The following is a 17,902-nucleotide window of genomic DNA, read 5'->3' as shown; positions in this document are numbered from 1 at the left end:
ATTTAAATCTGATGTCTGCTGGAATAAACAGACTGCTCCCAGAGGAGAATCTGGCCTTATCTTTTCCTCTTACCCAAAGAGAAAAAGGTAAATGAAAACAATAAATTCCTGATGTATGACTGACTAAACGTATAGAAAGGATTTTTTTTCACCCATTTTGTTACTAGATATCACCAGTGAATTATCTAATTTTGATATACGTGTAGTCTGTATCCATAGGCTCTGTCTGACATTTTAAAATGGTTTCATTTTGTAACATATTGTCTGGACAGGAATCATCCCATGTAACATATGGCTTACAGGAAAACAGGAAAATAGTGGGTTTGCATGGGAATTCTGTGTTAAATTCATGAATTGCCTCCACCTGCCTTGAGTATACAAGAGGTAACTTGTTAGTTCTGTTTGTTAGTTAAGGCTAAAAAATATATGCAAAACACAAAAAATAAAGTTATTTCTGCTTGGACAGTTGCCAGTATATCTAGATACTTGTTTTGCCTAGTGTCACTCACAAATACGTGAAGGAAAAGGAATTTTGGACATACAGAATCATGCAGATCATTGAAGTCCCTTGGTTTCTGTCTTTTTCTCTGCCTAAGTACACACACATGCATATCTAGGTATTTTATGGGTAGCAGAAGTGGGAAAAGAGAGCTTTTAAGTAAAATCCAAGTTTGCTTTCTGCATTTGAATGTGGGATTCTTGTCTGAACTATAAAGATGTTTTTTTCCCTAATTGACAAGTTTCATGTTTTTGTTCCAGGTGTGTAGTTTGGATAATAGCTCTTATTTTTTACAAAATTCACATGATCTATAAAGAAGTCTAAAGAAAGAGAAGATGCAAAGAAGACCTTAGAAAGTAGTTTTGGCTATATGTGGGAGTCTTAAAAAGCAGGTCAGTCTTTGGATTTGATAGAGACAACTTTGAATTAGAAACAAAAGGTTTATAATGGAACTGGGTGACAGTGCAAGTCTTAACAGTAATGGTTATTCTTAATTTATTTCTTGTTCAGAACAAAATGAGTTTCTTGTAATGAGATACATGGGAATTTGAGAGTCCAATTTCAGTTAAACTTCTGCCAGATAAAAACTATAAAATTTGAAGTTTAAAATTACAGGATAAAAATGCTTCTGTAGAGGCTGAATTTTATCCTGGAACTAATATGCGAGGTAAGCCAAAAAATCTTATGTTTTGTATGTACCTAATAATATGCAGGAGTAATGAGTCTTCAGTTTAAGATAAATTTTATCTTCCCATACAATTCCAAAGGTAAAATTCATCCTTCTAAAAGAAACAGATGCTTGAAAAGAAGCAAATGGCCTTGAAATGTTCAGAAGCCACATCTTATCTTAGAGTAGAAGATTCTTTTTTCTTTGAAACTTGAAGAAAGTAATGAAGGTATTGCAAAGGTATAAGACTAGGCCTTTCATTTATATGGTTTCTTGTAATTTCACTAACTTCAGGTAATCTGCACTAATTTACATTAGGAGATGTTGTTTTCTATGATGTTTCAAGTAATTTCTATGACATTGAACTTTAGAAGAGTCTATGGGTTCTTTTGGTCCTTAAAATAGTTTGCCCTTAAACCTCAAAATTCCTTGATATCAGCAAGGCTTATAAAAAGCCTATTATTCATCTTTGGTGTAAGAATTTTTATGTCTATTTTTTTAAATAGGAATAAAAGTTTAATTATAAATGACTTAATGTTGGTGTATTATATTTTTACAGCTTATAAAAACTCCTAAAGATAGTGTTAATAAGTGTTTGGTATATATAGCATTCACAGAACTGACAGAGAGCTGCTCTTGAGAGTGGTTCCCCAAGCATCTGCAGAAATTTCAGGCACTTCCAGACACTAAATGAACATCCAGGATGTCTAGGCTGATTTCTTGCAAGGTATACATTTTGTGGTGTTCCATTGAGATATATATATATAATGCCAACCTATCTGCCATCTTCAGTTTTCTCCCCAAATCTATGTATCTTGTTTTGGAGACTTCTTTTTCAGAGACTTCTCTGGAGATGTCTTTGTTTTCCACTTACATGTTTAGTTTTTCTTCTCACAGAATTATCACAGAAAAAACCAATTTTTTTAGTCTTTCCTATACAGACATCAAAAAGCTCCTTCTGTCTCAGCATCTGCCTCAGTGCTAGTGACCAGCTTACTTCCTTCTCCATCCCTGTGATGAGAGAAGAAAGCAGCTCCCTCCACGCCCCAGGGAGCCCCCTTGCCTCTGTGACTTCAGCTTTACTTTACAAATAAGCTCAACAACTTTCCACTGCCACAAATCTTGCTGTCCCTCTTTCCTTCCTAGCTGTTCCTTTCTCCATCTCTTCCTGCCAGAGGAAATTAACAGTAACCCAATTCCTGTTCTTGATATATTCCACTGCATCAGTTTTTCCCACGCTGACCAAGTTTTCTTATCCAAACATCATAACTGATACTGAATTCACACCTTCCTTTAGACTTTGGTGACCTTGACACATGTTCTTCTTCCAAAAGTCTTGTTGGATCGTGATACTCTTAATGTCATTCTCCCTGGTGTCCCTATCTATGATTCAAATGGTTCTCACTGTGTGAACCTTGAACGCCTTAATTCCCCCCTCCACCTTTCACTACAAACTGCCACACAGGGCTCTGGTTATGGACTCTTTCTTCTGCTACACACCTCCTTGGATTATTTTATACACAAATTCAATTTCCATCTCTGTGCTGACAATCTGTAGAGATACATCTCTCATTCAGACTGCCTCCTGTTCAGTGTAAAGTCTCAGGCTGCCACTGATGGCTCATCATAGCTATTTAACTACCAACTCAGGCACAGCGGGGTTAAAAAAGTCCTTCTCCAAGCCCTCGCTCTGACTCATTTCTGCTTGATTATGCTAAACAGTAGTGAACCATCCTGCAAGTCACTGCAGTCTGGGAAACTTCTTCTCCAGTAGATTTTCCACTAGATCCTTTGACCATGGTATGGTTAATTCTCAAATATTTGTTTCTTCATAACTTCTCAAAGACACGGCATTTCATGTCCTCTCTCACAAGTAAAATTTTCACCCAGGCTTTCACTACTGCACTTGTCAGTTACCTTAGTGTTTTCCCTCGGATATTCACACATGAGCTCTGCCTCTCCATACCAATCTGGGCTGACTTTGCAAAGATGATTTTCCTGGTGTGCTGCTTCGATCCTGCCACACTTTCTTTTTTAAACATACCAATTGCCCTGCCTCTTTTGCATCAGCCCTGAGCTATGTGTCCTCAAGTCCTCACAAAATACCAGTATCCTGATTTTTTTTTTTTTTAAGCTTTAACCACAAAAGACATTGGTCTGGCTTTGCAGCTTTGTGCAAATTTTTTGAAACTTCTTCCAAATCATCTGGCCCACCTAATTGTATTTGCTGTTTGAGTGTAACAGTCTCATGACTTACATAGAGCTTGCATAATCACTGAGGTCACAAGCTGACAGATTTTTATCATTTGTGGGTACATTTTTCATATGCAGTCCTTCTGAAGCACCTATATCTCAAAAAAAAGAAAGAAAAGCACCCATGTTGACTGGTGCAGTTTACGTGCGTTTAGTTCTAGAGCAGGAACACCACATTTCTTTTGAGGATAAGTTTACTCAACCAGATACAAATATGTCAACATACATTCAAATAGAGTAAACATTATAGTCATATACATTTACAATTGATTATTTAACATACGCAGCATTTCCTCTGAAAGTCTGTGTATGTAAAATGGCCTCCATGGTTTACAACTGTGGTAAATCAAAGCTGATATGAAACCCCCCTGCATCTGACTCTTCCTAGGCATGAATTTAGGCACTTCGCTGAAACACCTACACTTTAGCAATACTTACATTTGACTTTTTCCTTGATGAAAGGAGAAAGGTAAGTGCCTGTACAGAGAAGGTTCAGCCACCTCCCTTTGCACCATAGACACAGGGATTTTGGAAGGTCCCATTCCTGAGTTTCCTGACTTATCTAAGTGCCTACAATTAGATGAATAAGCTTGGATCTTACAGATTTCAGTGCAACTGGTATCAAACATTATTTTCCTTTGTTTTCTGTGAAACAAATAAAATATTTTCTAATCAACTTAAGCAACACCCAGATCTACTTTTTTGTTTTTCCTAGACAGATGTCACTGCATACAGGACTCAGTAGTGTGTTGCCTGAGTTTTAATCAGAGGTGGTTCAGTGTGTACCTGGTGCTGCTTTTCCATAATATTATGTTCATGATGAGTTTGTGAGTATCTGCATCTGTACAGAACTGTCTTTCTCTTTCCCTCTTTGTATAAAACCATGATAGTACTTTTTGCCTAGAAATTTTGGCTTTAGCTAAAGTCAAATTTGTATGAGAGTCTAAACCTTAAAACATTCAGTTAACTGTATAATTTATTATTGTGAGTTTAGATGAAAAAAACTTGAAAAATAGCTTTTCTTTCTTAAAGAATGAATAAAAGTGTTCATATTTAGGAGTCTCCTGGCCTTGATAATTGATTTAACTTCAGTTATCAGAGAATCAAACATTAAGAAAATACTTGAAACCAAAACTAATTCTTTTCTCCCCTCTTCATCTCCAAATCTAAATTTATTTCTGTTTTTCATAGTGTGCATGCCTGTATATATGTATTTTAAATGCCATTTTGGAAAATGCAAGTTGTAGGCTTCTTCTTTTAATCTTCCACAATATTTATGCTGTTAGACTAGGGATAAATGAATTATAAAAGATACATCAGCAATCTTTTTCAGAAGGAAAGAATTTTTTTCCTCTGTGTGTATATATCCTTTTTTTGTTTTTAAATTGTGCGTCTGCATTTTCAGTCACAACTAAAAGTGCTGAATTACCCCAGAAGAAGAGAGCTCGCTTTGCAGTCATGACTAGAAGTGCAGAATTATCCCAGGAGAAGAAAACTCACTTTTGTCAGGATTCCAGTCCAATTTTGCAGACACGAAAGGAGATAATCACTCAAATGTGCATGTGTGCTTACTGGAACTGAGTCCAAACTCTGAACCTTTTGAGGTTTGCCCATCTGTATTACAGGTCTTATTCGTTAAAATTGCACATAGCAGCTTGAGAAAGCATTTTTATGTCCTCTGGCTAGGAGTAGCTCAGTTAGCACACACTATGACTAAGTAGTTACTGAAGTTGCAGGACTGCTAACCTTAGTAATTTTTTCATTAGGCATCCAGTTCTTCCAGTAAACACTCCCCTTTCTTTTTTTTTTTTTTTTTTTATGGTTCTCTGCCTCATATGGCCATGAATGCAAAACCAGGACTCTTGTTATTATAGGAAATGTGTGTTCCAAACAATATAAATCTCTTAAATTCTGTTTCTGCATTCTACTTTCCTAATAATTAGTCATGATTACAGTTCAGTAAAGGCCACTTCAGTCAGCCAGTAAGACTACAACACTAAGTTTCCTGGCAATGGGTGAGTAGATGATAAATCACCATTAGAGTGAAATTTAGACCTGCACATAAGACCATGGTAAGACTATCATATCTTTAGTTTTGGAACTGTAAGAAATAAAATAAAGAATGTTTACTAGCATATGGTTTTGGAGCCTTTACACCAATAGTAATCATCATTTGAAACTAGCTTTCATTATCCAGGGCAGGGATCAATATAATTTTTTTAATTTAGAATTTTATTCAGAGTGCGATAATTCACCTGCTAACATAGCAACATAAGAAAGATTATCCTGATCTGGGCAGGGGAAGATAAACCTCTTCGAAGTTTGTGACTCACAGAACTAGGAGACCAGCTATGGAGATTATTAATCCTTTTTTGGGTTTACATCAACCTCCAAGGCTGTACAGACACCTAATAAGGTCGAGTTCCTGCCCTGATGGCAGGCATTGTGTTATTCTTCTGCACTTCTAGGTATAGGAATCAAGATCCAAGAAGGCCTTTCTTTGAAAATATTTCCTTTGAGCAATTTTCATCCAGTGGAAAATATTTCTGGCCCCATCTTTTGGCAGTAGAAGATCCCATATGTTGATTACTCCTTTTCAGACTTCAGGGCTTGCCAAATCATTGCCAACCCCAAAATTATCTCTTAGAACTGTAGTACATCCACCCAGAACTGCAGCTTCTAATTTCCACTCTTGTACCTGGTTAAGTAGGAGAGGTTGCCTTGGTTTTGTTTCTGAATAGAGAACCACAGTTTGAAATCCAACATAAATAATTCTGACTTGAAGGATTAATTGGACATCCTATGTCTTTCAGAGCATGGGGCTATATGAAGCATTATAAAGTTTCTGCCAGGTACGTAATAGGTCATTTAATGAGGTAGCACCTAAAGGTTGCTATAGTGACACATTCTGTGACATACAGGGCTTTTGCCAAAATATTTGAGAAGATTTTGGTTTTGTACATTTGGGATGATCTCTTAGCATAAAACTATTTGCAAGTTAGTCTTTGGGTGACCACAGAAAAACGTTATTGCAACACTTCAAATTGACAAAAGGTTTACTTTTTTGTTTAGCCTGGGCTTCCAGAGATCCTTCTGAGTTTTCTTTGCAAGTAAGGAAAAAAAGTCTAAAATATTTATACCAAACAAATAGTTGTATTTTTCTCTGACAATGGGAAGGTTTAATATATCTAGCACAGAGAAGATAATAATAACCACTGACTGTGGACCTGGCCAACGGTTTCACCAAAACCGAGGAAGAGCTGTAGTCCTCCTCTGTGTTACAGGGAGATGGAAAATCTAATAGAAGTTTTCCAGTCTGACCAAAACCACTCTTACAAATGTGCTAATCAAGGTTCAGTGATCAACTTTGCCTTCAATTAAAAAAAAAACCATGCTAATGGTGTACTATATATTTCCAATGACTTGCACTTTTTTTTCTTGCACAGATACTTTGTCAATGAAAAGTTGATATTTATTTACTGATTTACACTAATGAGTTGTTTACAATAAGAAAGCAATTCTATCTTTTATGACTGCCACATATTAAAAAATTGATTGTTCTGAATTATATTTTTACTTTGCAATTCTGCCACTAGAAGCCAGTGATTTGTGTTAGTTTTGTCTCTTTTTGAGTTGGGTTGGTTTTGAGGGTGAGGTGCAGACATGTTTCAAGAAGAATCAGTGTTTTGGGTGGGGTCTTTTTGTCTTGAAAGAACAATAAATTATATGTACTTAGCCTATTTTACTCAGAATTATCTAAAGTTAATTTAGAAACTTAAGAGTGGGTACTTTTTACTTTTTTTTTTTTTTAAATAAAGATTGCAATACTGAAACAGTTGAAAACTAAGAATAAGACCCAACAAAATCATAAGATAGGCTTGAATATACACTGGTTAAAATAAATACGAATTATATTTCATTCCTTTTTTTTGGTTGGTTTTTTTTCAGCCTTAGAGATAAATTTACTTTATATTCACAAACAATTTACACTTTCATGATGTCTAAAACATAATATATTTTTGTTTAAAAAAGTGAGGAGTATCAAGAATTTACACAGTTCTGAGAAATGATTGCTTAAGAGAAGCACTATAAACTCATGACAAAACCAGAAGGGTTAGCAGCAATACCTACAGGTTCGCTTAATAAATCAGCTAAGCACCTCATTGCTTAAAACAACAGAAAACTTCTGTCTTTTCCTTGCACATAACTCAGAAGGCTTAGAATAAATTAGAACTGATTTTATACACAACTTATCATTTAACACTGAAAGGCAACCACCAAAGCTTCTGTATCGAGAGTCAGAAAATGTTCAGCTGGGGAGGTTTTTGACCTTTTTTCAAAGACATGAAAAAGAAAACTATTCTTTTATAGTTGTAAAATTTTCAATGGAAGACTGAAGTCAGCCTTTGGTTTTCAATATTTAAACAGTAAATTTTTCAAACAGTAGATGTTTATGCAAAAAACCTTTTTCAGTTCAAGAGGAACATTAACTTCTGGGGAAACTGTTAAAGAAGATAAGGATGTACCAAATCCTTGCTCTCAAGCCTTCTTTGAGTTGTATGTGGGCACAGTTTCTATTCCATAGTGAAGGAGTTTGGCCTATATTTTTTAATGTATGCAAATGATAGTGGCAGAGTCAATATAGTATTTGGCAGGCTTCCCATGGACATGGAAACAACCAAGGCAGAGGCTTTCAAGATAATTTTCAGTATGAAACAGTAAAATCAAGCCAGTCTGCTGATGTACGCTTATTTTTACTGTAGCAATAAACTTAATACAACTTGTTCCTGTTGAGGAATTGAGCAGTGTCTGGGTTACTGTGCTCTCCTGTAAAAAGTGATGACGACAACAAAGCTTTCTTCTGAGGGACATGTCCGATTGTAACGATGCACATACAACGTATGCGAGACAGGTAACGCTACAATGGTAGAAACCAAAGGATGGCTTTGTCAGTTAGTGCTGTTGCGTTCTTTAACGCGTAAGTAGCCACAGACTCCAGAAAAATAAGCCGAGGTACATGTAAAACACCATTATTTAGTGATTCCTCTGTCTATTGTAGTAGAGATTTCAAGCTGCTACAATACGTTAAGGTACTACAGAAAAGTTTAAACCACAGTTGAGTTCAAGTTCTGTAATTGCTTTAACACGTCTCCCAAAGGAAGGCCATGAGGCCTGTAAAGTCAGTACGGTTGGTTCCTCACAGTGCGAGTAGAAAATGAGAGGTCTGGAGGAAACGGGGCAGAGCGGGAAGCACAGGTCCCCCCAGATCCTCCCACCACCGGCGCTGCTGGGGCCAGCGCAGACGCTTCCAGGGCCTGCCCTGGGGCACAGCTGTGCTGAAGCAGAGGTTGCGGACCCACTGCTGCTTTCCAGCTGTGCAGAGCTTTCTGCTGGAAGCTGGATGCCCTGTTCACGCTTCTCTATTCTGCCAGTTTGAGGGGTGGAGGGAAATCATGAAAGGCAAATGGAGGGAGGGTGGGGCAGGTGTCCTCCCTAGGTGCAAGCTGCTGCTAGCAGTGCAGCAAAAGTGGGGGAAGGGGGGGGGCTGTGCAAAAAAAAAGCTAGAAATTACTACATAAGTGAAAACAAATAGGAAAAAGGAGTTGTTGGCGTTTTCCTCAATCCTGGATTAAAGACAACGGACTACTTCCCCATCTGCCTGTTGGAGTTTCTTTCCAGAAACGGCCGGTGCTGGGCCCCGCGCCCCCCCCCCGCCCCCGCCGCGCTGTGGTGGGCGCCGGGCTGGCGCCGCTGCTCCCGCCGCCTCCACGCGGTGTCGCCCTCGAGCCGCCGTCCTGCGCGCGAGCGCGGGTGCCCGCCGCCCGCCCCGCCCGGGCCTTCGCCGGGAAACGGCGGTGGAAAAGTGACCCGTGTGGGAGCGGGGAGTCCGAGCGGAGGAACGGCCGTCCTCAGCCCAACCCCGCGGCTCCGTTCCTGTCATCCGTGCTTCACAACGAACAGCAAGCGCAGCCAGGCCTTGCAGCTACAAGTAACGTCGAGTAAACGTTCATAAAAGCACCGTTCGTTTGGCAGGTTTTGGTGCTGCGGCAAGTTAACGTGTTCTGCCGTAGGTGCTGGCGAAGCAGAAGGCAGGCCTGACGGCATGTTGCGAGGGTGTCTGCCTAAACCATAGCTCAGAATCTCCTGATCACTTTTAATGACATAGAGGGAAGAATAAAGGTTTGTTATGGTAGAATGTCTTGGTGGGAAAGAAATCAAATTTACTACACACTTGAACAGCAATTGGCCAGCACCAAAATCCAAGGCACAGGAGCCTAAAATAAATATTTTTCTAGTCTGAAATACTTGTGAGAACTCCTATTCCTAAGGTATCTTAACTATACTTATGCAGTGGAAGTGGTCCTACCACAAGAGTTGTTTAACCTAAGCCTCCTGCTTAAGTTTGTGAAAGCAGTAAGAAGAGCTGGCCAGCTGCAGGTATTCATTTGCCTGAAGCAGTCAGGATTCCCTAGGACTTACCTCCAAGCACCGAAGCAGCTCCACTTTGCTCAGAGGGTCATTTAGCTTGGATGTGCTAGCCTGCTATTCATCTAAAGATCTGGTTCATTGTCAGGGAATCCCAAAATTTCGAGCTCATGAACAGCAAATCTTGCAAAGTAACTACTCGTGCTTGTATTGATGGCTGATAAAGTATTACATGATTGAAGCCTTAAGATTTTTAATGAACATCATGCACCTTCAAACAGCTCCAATGAAACTGGCACATGTCATCCCAACCAGAGCCATTCAGTCAATTAATGCTAGTCATGACAGTCCTCCTGGGTTTGGGAGATGTATAAGGAGCCCCTCTGTGTAGATCAGCAAAGGAAGCTGCAACCTGCTAGTCTTTGATACAGCTGCTGTGACTTTCTCAGTATTTTCTAAAAGTCTGTTTACAAGTCAAGACAAGCTGTAATGCTGGAAGGAGTTCAAAATTCGACAAATTAAGTCCTCCTGTTCATAGTAACATCCTTCCTGAAAATCCATTATGAGAAGTTGTCCTTATTCTGAAGAGTAGGGTACATCCTGCACTGAGAAATGAGACTGACTTCATTCTTGATCGTTAGAAAAATGGTCTCCAATACTAAGGTATCTAATACAGTTATAGCAGTCAATCATACAATTTTACCAGGATAATTAGACCCTAGGTCTTACAGGCAGCGTCCTTGTATCTTAAACCTAAAAGCTTTTCAACAACAGTACATTCACATTGGAAGTAGTTTCTTCATATGTTACAAGAAATAATGAGTTAATTCTCCTATCGTATGAAAAATGCTCATGTTTTCATAGAAAGTTTTCTGAGAGGGTCTGTAGTACAAAAATGAAATATTCATTATTACTAACTAACCACCTTGGGTCAGTCTTGTCTCTGCTGCTGACTCCAGACCTGTCCATTTTTATTAAATTCAATTTATTTAATATTTCAGTCTCATCTGAGACTTCTTATTTCTCTTCATTATGGTATACATTCACTTCCATTCTATACTTACATTATCTACCAGGTCTGCTCACTATATCCACTTTGGATGATTTTTTTTTTTAAATCCTTTATAAATCTATATTAAAGATTTTGCATTTTAGTTCCCTGTTGAGGTTCTCTTTCTTCACTGAAACACCTACTGCATTACATCTAATATATTCACTTTACAGCAATTTCTGACAGTACTCTCTTTAATTTAGTGTCTGTGTGCTATACCAACATCAAACACCAGACTAATCCAAATTGAAAAATCGGAATTAGTCAGATCTAGTATTCATATATCATTTGGTATCATTTGAAAAGACATTCATTTCCCACACTTTAGATGATTGAAACTCAGCCTATTTTTCTCAACAGATTCACAAGCATTAGCGAATCACAATGACCTTCACTTAAGTTTTGAATATATAAGGAAACCTGAAACCAGAAGAGTCATGGGTGGTTTCTTGTTTCACTGTGAATGTTTTACACAGCTATAGTGGGTAAAAAGTTGATAAATAAGATCTACTAGTGGTGTGTCATTCCTCATGGTGACTCAGAGTCTGAGAAGTCATGCAAAGGTTTCTGAATAGATAACCTACTGCATTTTGGACACTATGTATGAAGCTGGCTCCAACTTCATAGAGCTGAGTGAGGTCATATATCTGCATAGGTGCAGAACCACAGCCCCATCGTGGTCCCTGAACTTCGGCTTGCATGCATTTCTCACCAGTTCTGTATAACACAGGCAACATGCGGAGGGTCCTCTGCAATCCGTCATTCGGCTCCTCTCTCCACCTCTTTCAGACATTTTACAGCAGGCTTACAGTCTTGATCTGAGGACATAGGAATACTTACCCCCAAAACTGAAACATTGCATTTGAGAAACTGCCCATAGAAATGGCACAGGAATCAACTGCAATCTTCTGGAAAAATAATTGAAATTATTGGAAAGTGATGGCTTCAGTCTTTACATACAATCCATCTCATGAAGTGTTGTGCTCCCAGTGACATTAGAGGAAAATCTTTACATAGAAAATGTAGATGCAATCATTTTAAAGGAACATTTATTATTAGCCAGAGGAAGGAGGAAAAAAAAAAGAAGGGCTCCTTTCTTAAGTGACAAGTGAATTCATAGCTAAGCATCTGCTCAGAGAGGAAAATACTGAGGTCAGATCTTGGCCTTGGTTTTAAAGTGGGCCCAGGGAGCTATATATCTGCTTTACAAGTACCAAATATGTGTCTAGTGACAATATCTTCTGCCTCGTTTCTATTTTTTTCTTCAAAGTAGAAGGTTTTCAGCTGTTTTATATTAGAACCAGGATGAGGCTTAGGTCAGTCAGGAAAAAAGCCTCTGAAAATGAGAGAGAGCTTCTTAGGGAAAGATACCCGAATCTACATATGTGTACCCAAACAAAAGAGGAAGAAGGAAGAAATAAACATCATTTTTCTACGAATACTGTTTCTTGTTGCTTTCCTATTAAAAATAGGACTAAAAGTAAAATGATTCCTTGGTCATACAAGTCATCTTTACCCTACAAAATTCTTTTGCATTTAGAAATAAATCAAAAATCCTTATTTTAATGTAAGAATCAGACTACTTGTCTGTAAACAAAGAGAAGATACTCCAGGAACGGTAACATTCAACAAACAATTGTACATCCGGATGACCTGACAGCAGACTTCTATTCTGTGTGGGAATATACATTTGGAAAGAGATACTGGAATCAGTGGATGACTGGAGTTGTTTTGGCTAGCAGATGATACGCGTCGGCTTCTCAGCGGCTGTAAATCAATGTTGCTCCACAACACCGATTTACATCAGCTGTGCAACTGGCCCAATATCTCTCACATGAATGGTATATTAACTCACCAATGAATATGTTGGTTGCAGTAATGATATTCCTGGCAGGCTGATCAGTACACTGATAGAGCTGTGACCTGTAGAGGGAGGCACGTCTGTCATTCTATCAAGAGTAAACAAGCCATAGTGGAAATGAAAAACAGAAACTGAGGCCTGGGGTCAGGCAACAAAATTGTCTGGTAAAACTTACTGAGGCCTGATCTGCTAAAGAATTTGGACCTAAATTTGGAATACAGCACTTTGCTAGAGGCATCAAAATCTTTGTTCACTGTTTCATTGCCATGCAAATATGTTTCAATGACTTTAATGTAAATATAGCAAAAGCATAGAGGGTTTGTAGATAGAATTCCAGACAATTGCTTTAGTTGTCTGTGCTGGTTTTAGTAGCTTTGCTGCTTACCTTTTTTGATACTTTTGCTGGGTTTTTTTTTCGTCTCTTTTTTTTCACTGTGAAAGTCAAAATGCTGTTCTGGAGAAACACTAGCTACAGCGCTGTTTGCTAAAGAGAACATGGTTCTGAATTTTTCCATTTTTAGCTTCTCAAGTATTTCCAGCAGAAAAAAAAAAGGGGGGGGAAAGAAAAGACTTCTTCATGTATGATGAAACTCTAATATCATAAAATCAGTTTTGCAACATATATCATACAGGAATGCACACCTTTTTTGGCAAAAGGATCAAAAGCCTGATAATACTTTGCCGCTTTCAGGTTTCACTACAAGCTCAGCCAATCCTTCTCTGAAAGTCCCCGAACTTTAAAGATTTGGCTAACATTTGAGCAAGACTGAACCAAGCTCTGAGGGGAAAGAGGCTAATTTTTTTTGCATTTCATAGTGACTGGAGTTTTGGTCATGGCAGTGAAAGAAAATGGAATATTTTGTCTGAATTTTGCTCTGAAGTTTTGAATTTTCTTGGAAAAAGGACTTGAAACTGAAGAAAATATCTTCTTTAGTAGTCTTTCAAGGGATTGCATGGAGAAGATATCTAAGCAGAGCCCTGGGTGCCCATCCTCTGGGCACCAGAAGCTTGTGGATGAGGAAGGGAAGCCACGAAGTGCTTTCCACTAGCTATTCAGATGAGGTAGACCATGGGAAATCTAGAGAGAACTGCTTCCACGTCTAACTGTATTAGCATCAACCTTTCATAAGAATGTGTTTATCACAAGCTCATAGACAGACATCTGTCCAGACTAGGCTGAAGGTGTTAGGCCTCCAGGCTCTGACTTGGTTATTTCTTGCGTGCATGCTTAACTCCCTCCTTTTTTCAGCAATGTATATAATAAAATCTGGATTACATGCTCTAAAATGACCCCAAAAGGCATACCAAAGTCACTTTCTGGCACAGACAACAACGTATAATTGCATGGGACTGTACTACCATTCCGGTACCTTTTTCAATACAGAATTTGCCCTTGTTATATTAAGACAAGTGTGCGATTATTTCTTTACTCCACTTGCCCTCCTGTACTTTGAATACTGCATAATAATAAACCAAAACCACTGCATACTGTAAAGCAGAGAGGTAGTATCTCTTTGTGAGGGAGATTTCTAGCTGAACTTACTAAAGTTCCGTAAACCATAGGAGGTATCTAAGTATGCTATCACCCCTTAAAAGACTTAAGTGCTGGGGAGTTGCAAAGCAAAGGGATACTTTTGAAAAACTTTCATCCTGTGTTAGAATCAGCAATGCGGTGCTACCCAAGAAATTTTGACATACCATTCATTGATTTATTTTGAAGGGTGATTAATCAATATATCTCACTAGTGTCAGTGTAGAACTATAGGACTTAACATTTTTTTAAAAGCATTTAGATCTCTGAAAACATTTGTTTGACACCCAAGCTCATGTGACTTTATTACCTATAATAAAGTGCATTTTATAGTGATATTCTGTTGTTTCATATTAAAAAAATGAAAAAATGTAATTAATGCGTGAGTGCTTACCACAAAAAAATTACCAAAAATTGATTTCAACAGGATTTCTAAAATGCTACACTGCTGTTAAAGTCTGGTCCTGCTACAGAAAAAATGTATGTATTCAGTAGCTAGGTTTTAAAAAAACTACTTTGCATTCAAAATTAGTCATTAAAAGTCTTCAGCTTTTCTTCATATTCTTAAAATTGGTGTCATATTAGGTGCATCACAAAACAGTGCAGCTCTGTCTGAGGCCTTGGCAAGGAATGGTTGATCCCATCTGAAATTTTTTTTTGCACATAACAGGTAACCAAGTCTGTAAGTGCAATCACTTAAACCTAATAATAGAAAACATTTGCAAGTCAAAACACAATTATCGGCAAAACTTGAAAAGTGTTCACAAGCTTTTTTTGTCCTTTTGTTTATTGGCAATACAATATCAAATGCTGTTTCCCACAGATAAAAAATGACATGTCTAGTAACTCTATGTAAGAAATTCCTAAAGCTGAAGTATTCTTAACTGGAGAATAAGTATAGTAAAAATTTATATTGATAGTAATTATGTCTAAAGGGCCATTTTGCATACATCAATTGGACAAAAATATAGTTGCAATGAAGAATATTTCTCCTGAGTAGGAAGTATTTTACATAGATTGTTGGTTTTAATAATTTTCAAGTTTTAAGATAGACAAGGGAAAAATTAGTGAAAAACAGTTTAGCTTTAAAGGTATTTTGCTATTCTGCCATATTTCCCTTTACAACATCTGCATTCTCAACATAAACTGCATGTGGCACAGAAAGTGACAATATTAGCAGATCTGACACATTTTCAGTGCTTATGATGTCATGCTATAAATTACCAAATATGGAAGCTTTTTAAGCATCTTGCCTCATGCTTAACTGAATATGGCAAAACTCAGGATGTTCATTGATCAATTTTAAGCAAAGATAATACTCTTTACATATCAAAATAAAAAGAATCACATGAAAAAAAGGTCTCACTGTCATTAAATCTAATGTGAATAATAATTTCCTTCCGGGCACTGACATTCTCTAAAGGTCCGTTGTTGTTTCTTAAGGTGACCTGAAAGTATTTGTCATGGCTTTTTCTATGGTACTTAAAACAATAACTTCAGAGAGAGATCGAATGAGAGGCCTGGTCAAGAAAGCTGTCTTACTTGGAAAATACAAGGGGTTTCTTCTTAGTTTGAAGAGAATCAAAATTACATCTCCATTTAACAAAAAAGTTTCCAAATGGAAAGCCAAAATCTACATAAATTGTCCAAAAAAAATCTGCCATGTTTATTTCACTATTGATATAGAGTATAAATTAAGGCCTCAGAAGAAGAGGGAAAGTGCATCTTTCAATTTGGCAGCCTTGGCATCAGAAGAAAGTGCTATATTGTTCTTCACACAAACCGTCCCCATTAGAGCTCAAGATGTTCTTTTCCTTTTAATCCTCATTTGTACCCCTTAGCCATTTGTTTAGAATTAAATTAACTGCAATTTGGAAAATGTGGATGAAAGGTAGTGCATTGAGTAGATATCACATGTTTCCTGAATAGTGCTTGTTCTCCCTCTTTCATAGCCATTCATTGTGCCTGAAAGGGTGTAGTGTGTGAATTGTTGGACTGTCACTCTGCAGTGAAGTCTAGTAGCCAGTATTACCATGGAAACAGCAGGAAAAAGACAATTAACAAAATGGTTCTGATTTTCCTTATTTCTTGGGGGAAGGGGTGTTCATTAGTGATTTTTTTGTTTTCTTTTGTTATTTTCCAAGAAGAAACACAAGGGAAGGGGAGGAATCTTCTTGTTAAATTAGATATTGTCATCACTGCAGGCCTACTAATACAACAGAAATGTGTGTTTGTGTAATAAAATGTGAGTTTTTAAGTGTTGTCTAGTCTTATTCCTTTCTTTCCCATCACAGAAAAGAAGTCTCAAAATATTCTTAGGTGAGCGACTGTTAATGAGCAGAGCCAGTGAGTTTAACCCTCACACATTCATTGGACTTTTAATTAGTCCCTCTCAGAATCACTCCTATGACAGAAACACAATATAGGCCTGAGAGGGGTTTAAACCAAAAGGGGGCTCTCGTTAGATTTTTAGCATTAGTTTAAAATCAAATAAGTTGGAGGAAAGTGCTGTGGGCTGCTGTAAAAGGCAGGTTTTTGTGCCTGAAGGACATTCCAACACAGGGGTCTAACTATAATTTCAAGGCAGTCAAGTTCACATTCTGCATCCAGAAGTGTGCAAAACAAAGGGGTGAAACTCAGCCTATTAAACACACCTCTGCCTTTAAAATTGTTATTTCTACATAACAGTATTACTAACCTCCACACATTGTAATTAAAGGGAAAAAAAAGATGCAAATTCTATACTAGCATTTTAAGTCAAACATTCCCAAAAGACTGAACTCCAGGTTGTGTTCATGGCGCATGGACCTAGGGACTTCGGAAACAAAAAAGAGCTCTCCTCCTGCTTTATACAGATGTAGTCGAGATCAGTACCAGGCTCATTTTCATTTATTGATCCTTTCCATACTAGGAGCAATACATATAGCAGGAAAACTGATGGAGAGCATTGTGATTAGACAAGCCTTACTTCTTTATGCTCATTTAGGTGTATGACAACATAACTTTGTATACTACTGGTAGGTTTCACTGATACATGAAAAAAAGACACACAGCTGTCTACAGCATTTGCCAAAAATACCCTGGTAAATATATGTTGCAATATATCAAGCCAGTTGTTGGAGTAGAGCTGTCCTGTCCTGTCCTGTGTATTTGAAAAGCACCTATTCCTTTAAGAACAAGGACTCTTCTGGATCTCTCGATTCCACTGAAGAGCAATTAATAAACAATAAGAATAGCTTTTTTTTTTTTTTTTAAAGGAAGAAGTTGCTATGACGTCATACACTTGCTCTCTGAATAGCAAAATGGAAAAGAGATTTATTGCTTTGCTGTCTAGCACACTGACACGCCTCTCATATTCTGTTTATGCCAGAAACAGTGTTTGTTTTCAGATCCCAATTTATCTCTGTATTTCACTCTATTACGCTTTTATTGTCAGACATTGGTTTAAATAGAAGTGCTGATTCTTGAAAAAGTGATGGTTGCTCGTGAGTAACCTACAGAGAATTATTTACAGGAGTGTGTTGTATTTGAAGAAAGGTGAACAGTGCAGGAATAAAATGACAGAATACATACTAAGAACATAATGCTGAGATTTGGGATGAGTTAAAAGAGGA

Source organism: Haliaeetus albicilla, chromosome 2 (assembly GCF_947461875.1).
Source record: "Haliaeetus albicilla chromosome 2, bHalAlb1.1, whole genome shotgun sequence".
Classification (NCBI taxonomy): domain Eukaryota; kingdom Metazoa; phylum Chordata; class Aves; order Accipitriformes; family Accipitridae; genus Haliaeetus; species Haliaeetus albicilla.
This window is presented reverse-complemented; position numbering follows the sequence as displayed.